The sequence below is a fragment of the Eleutherodactylus coqui genome, chromosome 6 (genome assembly GCF_035609145.1).
Source record: "Eleutherodactylus coqui strain aEleCoq1 chromosome 6, aEleCoq1.hap1, whole genome shotgun sequence".
In the NCBI taxonomy this organism is placed as follows: Eukaryota; Metazoa; Chordata; class Amphibia; order Anura; family Eleutherodactylidae; genus Eleutherodactylus; species Eleutherodactylus coqui.
In genome coordinates, this window is record NC_089842.1 from 200,823,780 (window position 1) to 200,838,219 (window position 14,440).

Below are 14,440 nucleotides of genomic sequence, written 5' to 3' on the forward strand. Positions count from 1 at the left end.
CGGATCTGGATATGAGGCGTTGTACGGTGTGGATGTGGGTGTGTAGCTCACTCCTGTAAATGGGTTAATATTTTGCATGAGCAGAGAGGCAGCAGCGTGAGAAGTGCTGAGGTTGTGCAATGTGCGGCTCCAGGTGTCCCCGGGCGGCTGCTGATTTGAATTCTCTCCTTTTGTTGATAAACCTATTCTGGCCTCCACTCCTTGACATCCACTAGCAGCAAATCTTCTTCTGCACAAAGTGCCTGTATTATTTATAAGGGTTTCCGCTAGATGTAACCCTCCATTAACCCCCCAAGGGTCGGACGACACACTGTGCTAATTACAAGAAAACAAAAATAAGCCGATCAAAATAATAAACGCCATCTAATCACTGTTACTGTACTGAAACTAACCCTTGTAATCTATCCATAGTATCGTATATATGTGTTGCACCAATTTATTAGGAACTTATAAAGCAAAATGCGCTAGATGAATTTGGTGCCTCTTTTGGCATAAAATCAAATCTACACCAGCTATAAACTGGCGTAGATTTGAACTATAATTTATACCAGCTTTTGGCATAAATTATCGTAATCTGTCCCTTTTGATCAGCCCCACCCAACTTTTTGGAAAAGTGGTGAGCGCAGCATACAAACTAAAAAGTTACACACATTTGTAAGTATTGGAATCTCTATGCCTGTTTATATTGTACTTTATTTCCACTGTGAAAATTAATAAAATATGTGTAAAAGAAAAACTAAAAAGTTACAACTTTTTTGCACAAAAAAGTGTGCGCCACAATTTGCTACTTTTTTAATCCAGAAGACTGGTGCAAATGCTTTTATAAATTTTCCCAATGAATGTAGTATTTTCTATATTTCACTATAGACTTCCATACCTGGCTATAACTATATTTGGATCCGAACTATGATGCTTTCTGTATCTCATTAGACCATTTTAAAAAGTGTCCATAAAAAGTGTGTGACTAAAAGGAGATGTAGATTGCACTAGTTTATTAAAAGCAAGTGCTATTCTTTTGGTAAATACACCAGCCAGGAGGTGGCATAAGAGGTGGATCTCCGAATGCAATGGTACTCTGGTTGCATCTGGACAATTTTATATAGAACCCACTCATGCTTTTAGTAGAGAAGGTACGATACACTGTACAGTTTGCAGCATTGCATTGCAAACAAGGAAAAAAATCTGAGATCCTTGTCCCAGCATGCACTGGAAAGGTTAGAAATGTAACCATTGCTTGGGGTGTTATTGAAAGATAACACACCCAACATCTTGTATTTTTTAATTACTTTAAGAGGTTGGCTATTTTCCAATATTAGTCTCCCAAATTTTAGATCAGGCCTGGGCAGGGAGAAATTTCATTGACCTCTGACTTCATTGTCTCTTTATTCCTATTGGGCACTTACTAAATGTCAGCAAGAGGTCAAATGTCAGCCTGAAGGAATGGAACTAACAAGCAACTAAAATAACTAACCAAAAATAAATATTGCTATTTAGTGAAGTTCACCGGGCTATAACTGATACTCAATTGCTGAATTACCAGTAAACCATAATCATGTGCAGTGGTTCGAACTATTGCATTGTAGCGCTGGGGTCCCCATCCAAATCCAGCAACACACACCTGTATAGAGTTTATGTGTTGTCACCGCAATCGATTAGTTTGAAATTTAGGTCAGGAGTCCCAATGGGGACAAGGACCGATGTTAGTGTTGACAATCTAAGTACAACCCTGCGGATTATGTTGGCATTACATAAATGAATAAAATAAATATATAGAGTTGACCCAATTTATTGTTACAGTGATGGTAAAGACAATATTGTGACTCCCAATAAAATCTTGAAGCTGGAGGATGCAGAAAGCCATCATCTTCCATTGTATTAGACACATGACAGGACTTGCTTAAACTAAAGATTTTTTTTCTGAACACACAAAAAGGTTAATCTGATTATGGTTGGAGGCTAAATCTGCTAAGCAGGAGTATTGCAACATATGTTCCTATAGACTGGTAGAAGAAAGATGATCTTCTAGAGGCCTATGGGCTATAGGGTTCAAGTCTAGCAATTAAAGAGAATGACCACATTACGGGTAGCAGTTTTCTTAGTTGTGACCACTGTCTTCTCTTGCTGAACCAGTGGTTTGTCCAAGGATACCCATACACATTAGACTTTAGTCATCCAAACCTGTGGATAACAACTCTATGATGATTATGGGGGTGGATTAACTTTTTCCTGACAGATGATGTTGGGGGAAAGAAAGACCCGTAATGTTGAATTTCAACAACCAATCTATTTGTTTCCCAGGAGATAAGCTGATGCCAAAGTTGTCTGGCTGAGGCTTACCTCCCTAAACACATGAATGTTCGGCCAAACCGAATGTTTATGTATATGGGGCAGCCGGGGAAAACAGCTGTCCGTTTGTCCAACAGTTATTGAATGTGCACGGGCAGTTAAAGAATGTGTAAACTGCACTGGAGGCGGGAATCACCATCACAGATGACCTTCTTGAAAGCAGAGTAGGTAATGCTGCAAACCATTTATGCCACTTCCAGTTGAAGGAGAGTCAGAAAGTCTCCCATACACATTAGATGATTGTCTGGACTTGCCAAAATTGTCATCTTTCTGTTGCTGAATGAAAAATGGAGGCATATGGAATTACAGTAGAACACATATAGTTCAATGGTGTCATATTTGGAATTTGTGTGATACGGACCCTGAATACAGTCATGTACTTGAGGCCTAAGGGTTAACAACCTGTCTGCTTGTGCCATGTCACAAACTAGTAAAGTTTAGTAAAGGCCTGACCAAGAATCCAACAGACATTTACATAGTTACCTTTGCAAGTGCAAGTACAACTATATATAAATAGATCCAGAGCATAATGGGGCACCATTCATACAGTAAGATAGGACAGTCATTGTTTTATATCATATAGAGTGAACAAAATGGCTGGCTCTGTGATGGTTTTATGCCATATTGTCGTTTGGCTGCAGTCCATTGTTTTCTTATCAGCATTTTTGTTCAGAGTGCTCCATTTCTGTCTGTATGATGATCTGAGCTTGAGTAAACATGTTCTTTGAGCTTCACTTAGTAATGTGAGGGGATCTGCTGGGCCATAGAGCAGGATAAGGGGACCTTTTTTCTTAAGCACTGAGCTTTGAAGAATTCCTGCCTATACAATGCAGAGTGACACGCTGGAAGAGATAAACCTGCCTGTTGTCTTTTGTGCCTGTCTGTTGGATTCTTCTGTTGACCCTCTGGCCATTAGCCAAGGTAATATGATATTACAAGGTTCCTTTCATGACCTATCCTGTCACCACCTCAAGCAACCATTAGTCGTCATCTATGGGCTGATCGGAAAGCCGCAAATACACCAAGAAGAAAAAACAAAAAGCAGAGTGTCTCATTTTATCTCTAAATCTAATCCCACCTTATGTTCAACCTGGATCTTCCGACACATTCCATTTTAGTCTTGCATGGTTTTAAGAGAACCGTCGGCTGAAGCTCGGATAATTACAAAACTTTCCAACTAAATCTAAAGTACAAATACTTTCTCGGTGACTACCTTTTTCTTTGATTTTAGGTAAAATGGAAGGTTTGAAAAGTTGTTGTAAATACATAGATATATGAAGAAACTCCAGCTGTGATAGACATGACCAACTGCACATCATAGGGAGGGAAGGTACTCTAGTTGATTGGCCTGACTGGCCTGACTACATGCTTCATTGAGAAAAGTCTTGTTTAGAAACCTATATACATTTTAAATTCTAAAGGATTCCATTTACAGTGTAACATACAGTACAGGACCATGGAAAAAGATTGTTGTAGTCAGGCAAAAACTCCATGGTGACACACAATCACCCACAAGTCATAGCAAAAGTGTGCTGATCTCAGTGCTGTCCTATGAAAAAGTGACTTTTTGCATCATAGGGAACATTGGTAATACTGGATGATTTTGATCATGCAATCAATGTTAGAAAAATTACCCTTTTCTCTCATCTTAAAGCGACCCTCCGAGCCTGGACAAACAAAGATGGCCGCAGCAGCTGCCTGACTACGGAGCATATTTGTACGGCCGCAAAACATGAGGAAATCACGTCCATCTGTTTTAACCCTTACAGTCAGTAGGACTGCGCAAATACTCATGCTACATGCATATGCATATTCATTGTGTATTTGCTCATAAAATCAATGGAACCTACTTGTGTATTTTTTGGGCACGTGCAAAACGCAGTTATCACGCATGTAAAAAAAAAGGCTGCCAGATGCAGTGTTTTGGTTCTTGAATGTGCTTTTGTATTTATGGAAAGAAAACTGCATACAGCAGTGTGAATGAGGCCGTAATAGTAGGGTCCTTCAACAAGGGATGATCACGGGGCATCCTACTGCTGGGATCCCCAGCCATCAGCTATAATCTGTGCAAGATTCCATCAGCAGGTCTTCAATTTCCCTGCAGCACCACCACAGGTGATATTAACCCTTTTCTGCTGCAGTCCTTTTTTTACCCTAATTTTCTTGTTTTCTTCCCACTTTCAAAAAATTAAAGATAAATAAAATAATACATTTTATTTTTCCAGTTACACAGCTACATGAGGGCTTGTTTCTGGCAGGACTACTGGTGTTTTTCAATGGTACCATTTAACATTCCATAATATGGGCTGGAAAACTTTTAGGGATTTGTAAGTGGGTAGAAATGCAAAAAAGAAAGAAAAGAAATACAATTTCTCCATTTTTGGGTTTTTTGTTTTGATGATGTTTAGGGTGCAGTAAAACTGACAAGTTATCTTTATTCTGTAAGTCAGTGCGATACCAAAATTATACATTTTTTAACGTGGTATGACTTGAAAAATTAAAATACTTTTAAAATAAAATTTGCTTTTTTTTGTGTGAAGGCTTGGTGACCTTTAGTTTTTATTAATATCATTTTGGTATGCTTACAACTGTTTGATCATTTTCTATTCAATTTTTTCTTGGATATAGAGTGAGCAAAAAAGCGCACTGCATATATATTTTTTTCTGAAGGCGTTCCAATAATGTGAAATTTTAATTATCGGACTTTTATAGACATGGTGACACCATTTTTTTTAATGAGATGACTAGGAAGAGGGTTTTTTAAGAAAAAACTTCTAACTTTTTTTTTTTAATTAAAAAACGAACCCCTTTTTTACATTTTTCTTTAGTCCCCACAGGGTACTTGAACTTAATTTGATCGCTCATATAGTATAATGAAATACCATAGTATTGCATTATACTGTGTTCTAGAGGCAGTCTATCAAGATGTGCCACAGGCACGCCTTAATAGGCAATGATTCATGGCAGCCCTGGAGACCTTAAGAAGACCCCAGGCTGCCATGACAACTGAATGGCACTTTGCAATCTCATTTGAGATCTTTAAATGCCACTTTTAAAATTGACAGTGGCATTTAAAGGATTAACAGTGACGATCTGGGTGAATGCTGATCGCGGCTATTAGCTGTCAAAGATGGCTGACACCTGCCGTGCATGCAGTGAGCTGGGCTCCTGAGCCCGCTATATATACAGACACCTGACATGTGCAGTATATGTAAGGCGCATATCGGGAACAGGTCAAGTATAACAGTATCTATTGAAATCAATTGATTGCCTATACAATAATCATGTTGGGCTCTGTAGAGAGAGAGGTACTCTGTAGCCGCTGTCTGATCTGGCTAATAAATTAAGGTCCTGAAAGGCGGCATGGATTCTATTAAGTCATAATTCCTTAATAAGGTATCTGAAGATAGCTTTTCCAAACCATACAACCATTTAATATCAGACTTCCAGCCACTTGGCCAGCCGAATAGTGGTAGTATACTTTTGGTCCCCATATCTGGTTGGAGAACAGGCGATCTGTCCATCCTTGGCTGGGATATCCATTCTCCGGTTTAATTTGCCGTATTGAAATTACCCAAATTTAATGTTAGTATAATAGTATTTCTATATAAGAGACATTAACAATAAAAATGCTATAACAGTAGCTACATTTTTATCAATGCCCAATATCCAATACACCTACATGCATTACGCGCACTCTGATAGCGTTCCTTTAAATGATAACATTTGTGGTAGAAAGTGCTTTGCTGGTCATTGATCCAAACCCAATTGATATATATAATAGGCTGATTAAATGGGGCAACATTATTTTTTTGAATCAGTCACCCTCTGCCATTTTAGAAAGTGAACTTTTTGCTCTGAGAGGAAAATTGCTCATGATAAGCGCGATAAATCTGAAACCACTGATTTGATGTGATGTATTCATTTTTAAAAGTTCACCTAATCCCTCACGTGAATAATGCTTCTCACATATATCTACCCAAGGCTGATTCCAGAAGATAGCTCAACTCAATGATCTCTTCTCTTGGCATCTACACAATTAACATTCCTTCATTGCACATCAGCAGCATGTTAAATTTTACCTAACAACCTCAATGGGTGCCTATAATCTCATCACATTATATGAAGCATGTCCAATAAAAAGAGCATTGACAGTCACTTTAGCACAATATAGTCAAGAGGTTTCATCTGCAATGGCCCAGAGAAAGATGGAGCAACGTCATTAAAATATACCTTGCCCCAGCCAGTGCTTGACAGGCTGATAAATGCCAAGATTCCTCAAAAACTTCGAACAAGTGATACCATAAAAGCCCATATGAAGCCTTTCTGTTGGTAAAGTAATGAGGTGTTCCAGTCTCTATATCATAATTATATATGTCTGTGGTAAATGTGATACACTAGTTCTTTTTCCACCTTTTTTGGGGGGCTAATCTAATTTTTATCTATGGAAACAATACCTATTAGCTTGCTGAAATTATGCAAAATTGATTTAAAAAAATTTAATTTTACGTGGAAATGTTTTTCAAGGTGGCTTGAGGGGTGAAGATAATTCTGATCATCTGGCTGGTACGGTAAGTGACTTTTTGGAAATCCATAGCCCTAGTTCAAATTTGTATTTGATTCTTATTGCATAGTTGCTGTCCTTGACTTGTTAGGCCATGCTCTGTTGGTTTCCATTACGTTATAGGGGTTTTATTGTCAAGACAAAATCTTTGTAATATGAAGAAGGTTTGGCTTCAGAAATTCCCGTCATGAGCAACTATTATTGCGGCGGGAAGCTGCAATCAAAAAATGGCTATGTGTGTAATACGTGGACGAGCTGGGTCCACCCTGGCATGAGCTGCTCTTTGTCAGTAGCTCATTGCTCATCTAGAGGGGGTATCCTAGTGTGGCCATATAAAGGGGCATGTTCATAACCCCTTTAAAAGAGCACTTTAGTAAAATAAACCCTAGCTTGCCTTGCAATTATGTGTCTGGCTAGCATGAGGCAGTTTTCTTCCTTTCGGACGAGGACTAATTTACATATTTTTCCAATGCAGCATTTTCTGAAGTACACTCTTCTAATTTTCCATACACTCACAAATCTCTTCATTGACAACCAGTACTCCCTAGAAATACTTTCAAACTAGTAAAAATTCTATGCATTTTAGGCAACATCTAGATTTGGGCAGCAGCCAGTGGGTGACAACACTTGGTCCAGAGCAACCACCCACTAGAGTGATTATGTAAGTTACTATTTTGGATTTTGTTTCGTCCATGTGATAGATGGACATTATTGATGACCAATGATCAGAGAATCTAACATTATGATAACATGCGTTTTGGTCACAATGTAAGGTGACAGGGTTCCAGTGTTGCACTTTGCCTCTACTTCACATATACCCAAAGTTACCTGGTTTGTCAAACAGATGTTTTTGTCCCAGACATGAAGAATATTGCAGTTTATCTTACAAGTACGCCGTTGATCTTTGTTGAAGAGGTGAGGTGAAGCTCGGAGATGCTACAAGCTCAGTTCTCCCTGCACCAGTAATCTGAGAAGCCACATTTCTGAAATGGTTCTCATATTTTGGTTCCTTTGTAGACATATGTAAGATATCTATCTGAGAAGGGAGGGGGTATCGCTCTGTATCCCCTTCACCTTCTCTTACCTGATTATCCTTCAAACCTAAAATTAGTTCATGGTGTAGTATTGGGGCCGTAATGCAGCAGTTCTGCAATTTTATTCCACTCAAGCCTTGTTCTTTGCCAACAAGAGCCAAAAACGTATCTGCGTAGACGTAAAATAAGATTCCATTTACTAGGAGATATTTAGTTTTTATTATTATTATTATTGCTTTTAACATGATAAATCCAAACACGCAATGATTTGGTAAAAAATAAATACAGGGATCTGTTTAAAAAATAATGCAAATGCAAAGTCATTTTTATTGCTTACTATTGTTACAGTTTTGGCACGGTCCCCTGTTTAATTCTCTTCCGGGATTGTAGCTAAAGAAAATGTGGATCTTGTACCCCATTTTGTATTATTCCCTGAATCCTTTAAGCAAACTAATTACTTGCCCTCTTCTTGCCCTTCACCCTACTCAGTAATGCCAACTGTGTGCCTTTAATGTCTAAGAGGATCACACACTGAAATGAGTTGGAATATGAATGAAGCGAAGCCAAACAATATCACGTGATCTGAGCAAGCACTTCATAATAGCTCTTATAACATCCCATTAGTTATCTCCTCATATGGACATTGGTCTGTCCTATTATTTTGCACAACTCATTATGATATTGTGATGAGAACTCTGTAATTTTCCACAGGAATACAGATAAACATACTACAGTTTTTTTTTAAATTTAAAGTAATATTTCACACTAAATGGGAAACCACTGCATAAAACTGACATGGAAAACGACTTGGGGATTTTAGTTAATTCTAAACTTAACTCGAGCAACCAGTGTCAGGTAGCTGCTGCAAAGGCAAATAGGATCATGGGGTGCATGAAAAGAGGTCTAGGAGCGCATGACGAGAACATTGTTCTTCCTCTTTACAAGTCACTGGTCAGACCACACATGGAATATTGTGTATAGTTTTGGGCACCGGTACTCAAGTAGGACATATCAGAGAGAAGGTAATAAATGGAATGGGCGAACTACAATACCCAGAGAGGTTATCAAAATTGGGATAATTTAGTTTAGAAATAAGATAGCTGAGGGGCGACCTAATAACCATGTATAAATATATCAGGGGACAATACAAGGATCTGTCCCATGATCTAGTTACACCCTGGACTGTGACTGTAACAAGGGGGCATCCTCTATGTCTAGAGGAAAGAAGGTTTCTACACCAACATAGAAGAGGGTTCTCTACTGTAAGAGCAGTGAGACTATAGAACTCTCTGCCTGAGGAAGTGGTGATGTAAAACTCACTAAAAAAGTACATGAGGGGCCTGGACATTTTTTTTGTGTTCATTCGCAACAGCGTCAGAGGTTCTGTTCAGACCCTCCATAGCTGATTTCTGCTAGAAAACAAGAAAAAATAGCACAGCAAGCTTAAGTTCGGTAAAATTCCGGACTGTTGGCCAGAAATCAAACAGACCCCATTATAGTAAATGTTGGACAAGCATAAGACGTAGCAATTCAACCATTCCCTGAACGGAGCAGGAAAACAAAGTCCCCTAAAGCTGATGTGAATGGGCTCTAACATGTTCTAGTTACTGATTACTTTAGAAGGGTCGGTGATCCAGGGATTATTCTGATTGTCAGATTTGGGGTCGGGAAGGAATTTTTTTCCTTAAAATGTGGAAAATTGACTTCTACATCACTGAGATTTTTTGCCTTCCTCTGGATCAACATAGCAGAATAATGGAATAATAGGCTGAACAGTATATATCAATGTATAAATATTTCTAGGGGAAACATCTCCAAATTTCCATATGCAGTGGTTGTGAAATATTATGCAACCCACAGTCTGCGTTTTCTTAGCAGATGCATTAACATTAAATAAATCAATGCAGCGACATTTTAGCATTGCACACCATTCTGCAGGGTTTAGCGCAGCCCTGGAATCCCCACATTAACACTCTACAATTAGAAAGACATAAAGCACCAAACCTAGGCAGCCGCTTGTCATCCTTCCATATGCTCTTTACACCTGCCCCTCGGAGGCTGTTACACACACCTTTGCATAAATATGGTATTAAATGGCTGAGTGTGTCAAATAATTACTGCAATACATGCAATTACATTATGTAGGGTATTTGGTCCTCCGATCCTCTCTTCCCATTGCTCGCCATTTAACCCCACATGTAACCCCTAAACATGCTCTGCTTGTCATTCAATTCAAAGCTGTGTTACCCAAAAAGAAAACCAATCCTTCAGGTGTGGTGGAGAAATACTTGTTTTATGAGGCGAAGTGCAGCTTATACGTTTTTTTTATCAAGTGTGAACCGACAGCTTCCAAACCACAGTGAACAAGTAGTGGCATATAAGAGCCATGAGAGGCATTTATTTAAAACTGTGGTTAACAGTGAAGATTTCTCATCAATATAAACAGTTTTGAAAGTGACAGTAACATACTGTAGGTCAATACTTGTATCCTATACATTGTCAGCACAAGGCATCACTACAACAAGCCAACATCACAAGTATCCAAAAGCAGATCTGAGATACAGTATGCAATCTCATAGATAAAATGTAATGATTTACTTACCTACCGTGATTTATGATGCAACTAAATAAGAGATGTAAAGCTTGAGGCAAACATGGAGATTCTGTCATTCATAAAGGACAATTACTGAATTTTTTTGATGCCTCACTAAACACCTTGAAGATTACAGTTGTTTGGAAATCTATACTCACAAAGATTGCTATCCAATAAGATATACAGCACTGTGCAAAAGTTTTAGGCAAGTGTGAGAAAATGCTGTAAAACAAGAATGCTTTCCAAAATAGAAGTGGTTCATTTTTGACAATTAACAAAATAAAAAGTGAAAAAGCAAATTAGAAATCTAAATCAAATCTATATTTGGTATGAGTATCCTTTGTCTTTTAACTGGCATCAATTATTTTAGGTACACCTACACAATATTAAGGATTTTGTTAGATTATTGTCAGGCATATGATTAATCAGTTATACCACACAGGTGATAATGATCATAATTTTCATATGTAGGTTGAAATAAAGTCATTAAATGAAACAAAACAGCACTAAAGGGGGCTTAAAACTGAATGAAGAACAGCCAAACTCTACTACCAAGGTGAGGTTGTGGAAGACAGTTACATGTCACAAGTCATATACCATGACAAGATTGAGCACAGCAGGAAGACACGAGGCAGTAATACTGCATCAGAAAGGTCTCTCCTAGGTAAAAATATTAACGCAGACTAGGGTTTCAAGATGTGCTATTCAAGCACATGGGCCACATTGAGGACCATAGATCTAATGGTCAGTCAAGGAAACTTAGTACAGCAGATGAAAGACTCATCATGCTTACTTCCTTTCAAAGGTATTCTTACTTTGCAACATTTTTACATAACCGCCTAAAACTTTTGCGCAGTCCTGTACACGTTGATACATTGTTGTTTATTGTACCTAAAGGCCAGCAGTAGTACCAGGTTTAAAAATATGTAACTTTACAAAATTTCAGTATGGTTATTAAAGGGCATTAGAGGTATGCTTATAAAAAGGGCATTTAGGTAAGAGCATAAATACCGAATCAGACCATAGGGCTGCTATGGAGTCCTTGGATAGGAGCCTAGTCTTGCTTGGTTCCATTCCAAGCCTGTTGCTTATAGGTGGCACAAATCTTTACACAACACCCCTCCCTAGAACAACTGCAAATTTAGCAAGCAAGGGGCTGAAAAAGTTGCTCAAGGATTATTAAAGAGGGTGAAGAAGGAAAACAGACACAAGACTCTCCTCTCCTGGGTAACAAACCCTCCACTCTTCATTTTACATGTCTGTATAGTTTTGCGGTATTGTAATTGCTTTCCATTTCATTATTTCGTTATTGATTAGGATTACTTGAATTGCAAAAATGTATTTATGTTGAAAGAAAAAGTGAATTCCAGCTGTTTAACCTGTACAACCTTGTGAGTTGTGTAAAAGGTCAATGGCAATGATACAAAGTAAATGCATTTTGTTGTTCACATTTTTGGGGGAGTTTTTGGGGTAAGAAGTATAACCTTTTTGCTCCACCTGTGTACTATTGGGGAAGGTCTTGAAAAACAGGGTACTGAACATTAACTCACTTAATGCTGCAGGCGCCACTTTTTTTTGGCATGTGAGTAAATAGGTGAAAAAGGAGGGTGGAGCCAGACCCAGTGAGAGTGGTGAAATGGTTCTGGAGTAAAAAGTGTTTCAAATGATGGAGGTGCTGCCAACCAGATGACGATTCACCAAGGTGGGTGTGAGTGTAGCGAAAAGAGTGTGGAAAAATACTTGTGCCAAGGCATGGCACTCTAAGTTACTAGGAGATTAAGGCCTCATGTCCACGGGGACAGATCCGCAGCGGATCACCCCCACGCGTGATCTGCGCCCCATAGGGATGCATTGGACACCCGCAGGTAATTAAATACCTGCAGATGTCATTTTCCCTTGAGGCGCGGATTGCGTGTGCGGGAAAAGATCCGCAGCATGCTCCATTTTAGTGCGGGTTTCATGTACGCGGGAAAGGAGGGACTCGCTGCGGGATTCTGCATGAAGAATCCATGGCATGCTGATTTTCCCCATGGACATGAGGCCTAAAGTCCAATATGTGATAGTGAAAGCACTTCTTTTTTATTATTTAACAAAATAAAAAAACAGCAAGTGAAAACGCGTTTCGGGGACGAGCCCCTTCGTCAGTTCGGCTGGATTAAACACGACAGGATGCCTGGGGGTGACACAACTCCAAAGGTTTTGGGATGTGCTAGAGGTCCTGTATGTGGCAGGGAGACAGGGAGGAAAGAAGTGCTTTAGCCGAACTGACGAAGGGGCTCGTCCCTGAAACGCGTTTTCACTTGCTGTTTTTTTATTTTGTTAAATAATAAAAAAGAAGTGCCTTCACTATCGCATATTGAACCTTAATCTTCTAGCAACTTAGAGTGTCGCGCCTTCACACCAGTACTTTTTTTTAGTAGGACACCTGACCTTACCCCTTTCTCTCTTCTTTGAGTAACTTCATTTCTTATACTCATTTAATGGTTTTCCAGTTATAATTACATTTGGAAGTAAAAAAAAAAAAACTTCCCAAATTCTATTTTGTTGCCGGTAGAGTTAAACTAGGACAACCCAGCGGTATCTGGCAGCTTTACCTGTGACTGAGTGAGCAGGCCTGTTAGTTGTCCTTTAAAGACTGCTGCCATCCAGACACACAGGGGAGGAAGGTTCAGGTTACAGCGGAGCTTGGACAGGGATGATTAATTACAGCAGTGTCTGCCACCAGCCAAAACACAAGCAAAGGCCTTCATTTTGTTTTGTGTTTCCCTGCATCATCCTGTGCCCTTGACAAAAAGGTCACCTACCAACAGGGGAGTATTTGGTTCTTAACTTGTCATTTTATTTGGGGACAGATATTTGTCAGCGTAACGCACCTACGTCTTGTTTGACCTCATGAATTATGCTGCATCTTCTAGTTGTGAGAGAAATGACAATATCTTATTTAAAGGGGTCGAAACATTTCTATCGAAGGATGCCATCTAGTAATCTACAGGTGGCCATACAAATTAGATAGGAGCTGGTGGATTACTGAACATCTATTGGTCTGGTCAACAATCATTTCACAGACACAGTCAAAAAGATTACAGCCCTTCAAACTGGCCACACATGGCCAATGACACAGGGCAAAGGACAAACAATCTTTTGGAGTAGATTAATTCATGGATGAAACATCTTTCGTCTATCGGACAAAAATTTCAAACATGGCCAACTTCTTTGCTGATGGTGACTGGCATGAGTTGGCCGAAACATTTGTTCGTTGTTCAATTTTATCTGACGAATGATCATTTTGGTCGAAATCAACAATTCTCATTAAATTTAGTCTGATGTGTATGGAAATCTTTTTAGTATTGTGTATTATTCTCCAGTTCTGGGATGCATCTAGCTGCATAAACGATGGATAATTTCTTTGGTTGCCATGGTTACGTCCAGGGATATATATTTACGGTAATTGTGTTTCTTTTTATTTACTATTAGTAGTAAAAAGAAGTTCTGCATGCCTATTGAATTTCATAAATGGAATATAGTATATTTGTAGATCTTGCATAGACTAATGGTTAAAGTCAACTTAAAGGGTTGTCCCGAGGCAAACATCAAAATTTTAAATTAGCCCATTCCCCCTGTCACCCCCCTGGCATAAAATAGCACTTTAAAGCGGTTTTTAAACCGCTTGCTACTCACCGATGTGATGAAATATGAATTTTTAAAATTCTTCTCCCAAGATGGCCGCCGGTCCTTTCCCAGGGATGCACCGCGGTTTTCTCCCATGGTGCACCGTGGGTCTTCTCCCATGGTGCACCATGGGCTCTGTGCGGTCCATTGCCGATTCCAGCCTCCTGATTGGCTGGAATCGGCACACGTGACGGGGCGGAGCTACGATGACGACGCGGTGACCAGCTCTCCGGC

General features: G+C 39.2%; 1 protein-coding gene across 7 annotated transcripts in view; it reads right to left on the bottom strand.

Annotated features, from left to right (window-relative positions):
- The window catches only part of MEIS2 (Meis homeobox 2), a 137,603-nt gene that overhangs the window by 41,215 nt on the left and 81,948 nt on the right, over positions 1–14,440 (bottom strand). The window lies entirely within an intron of this gene.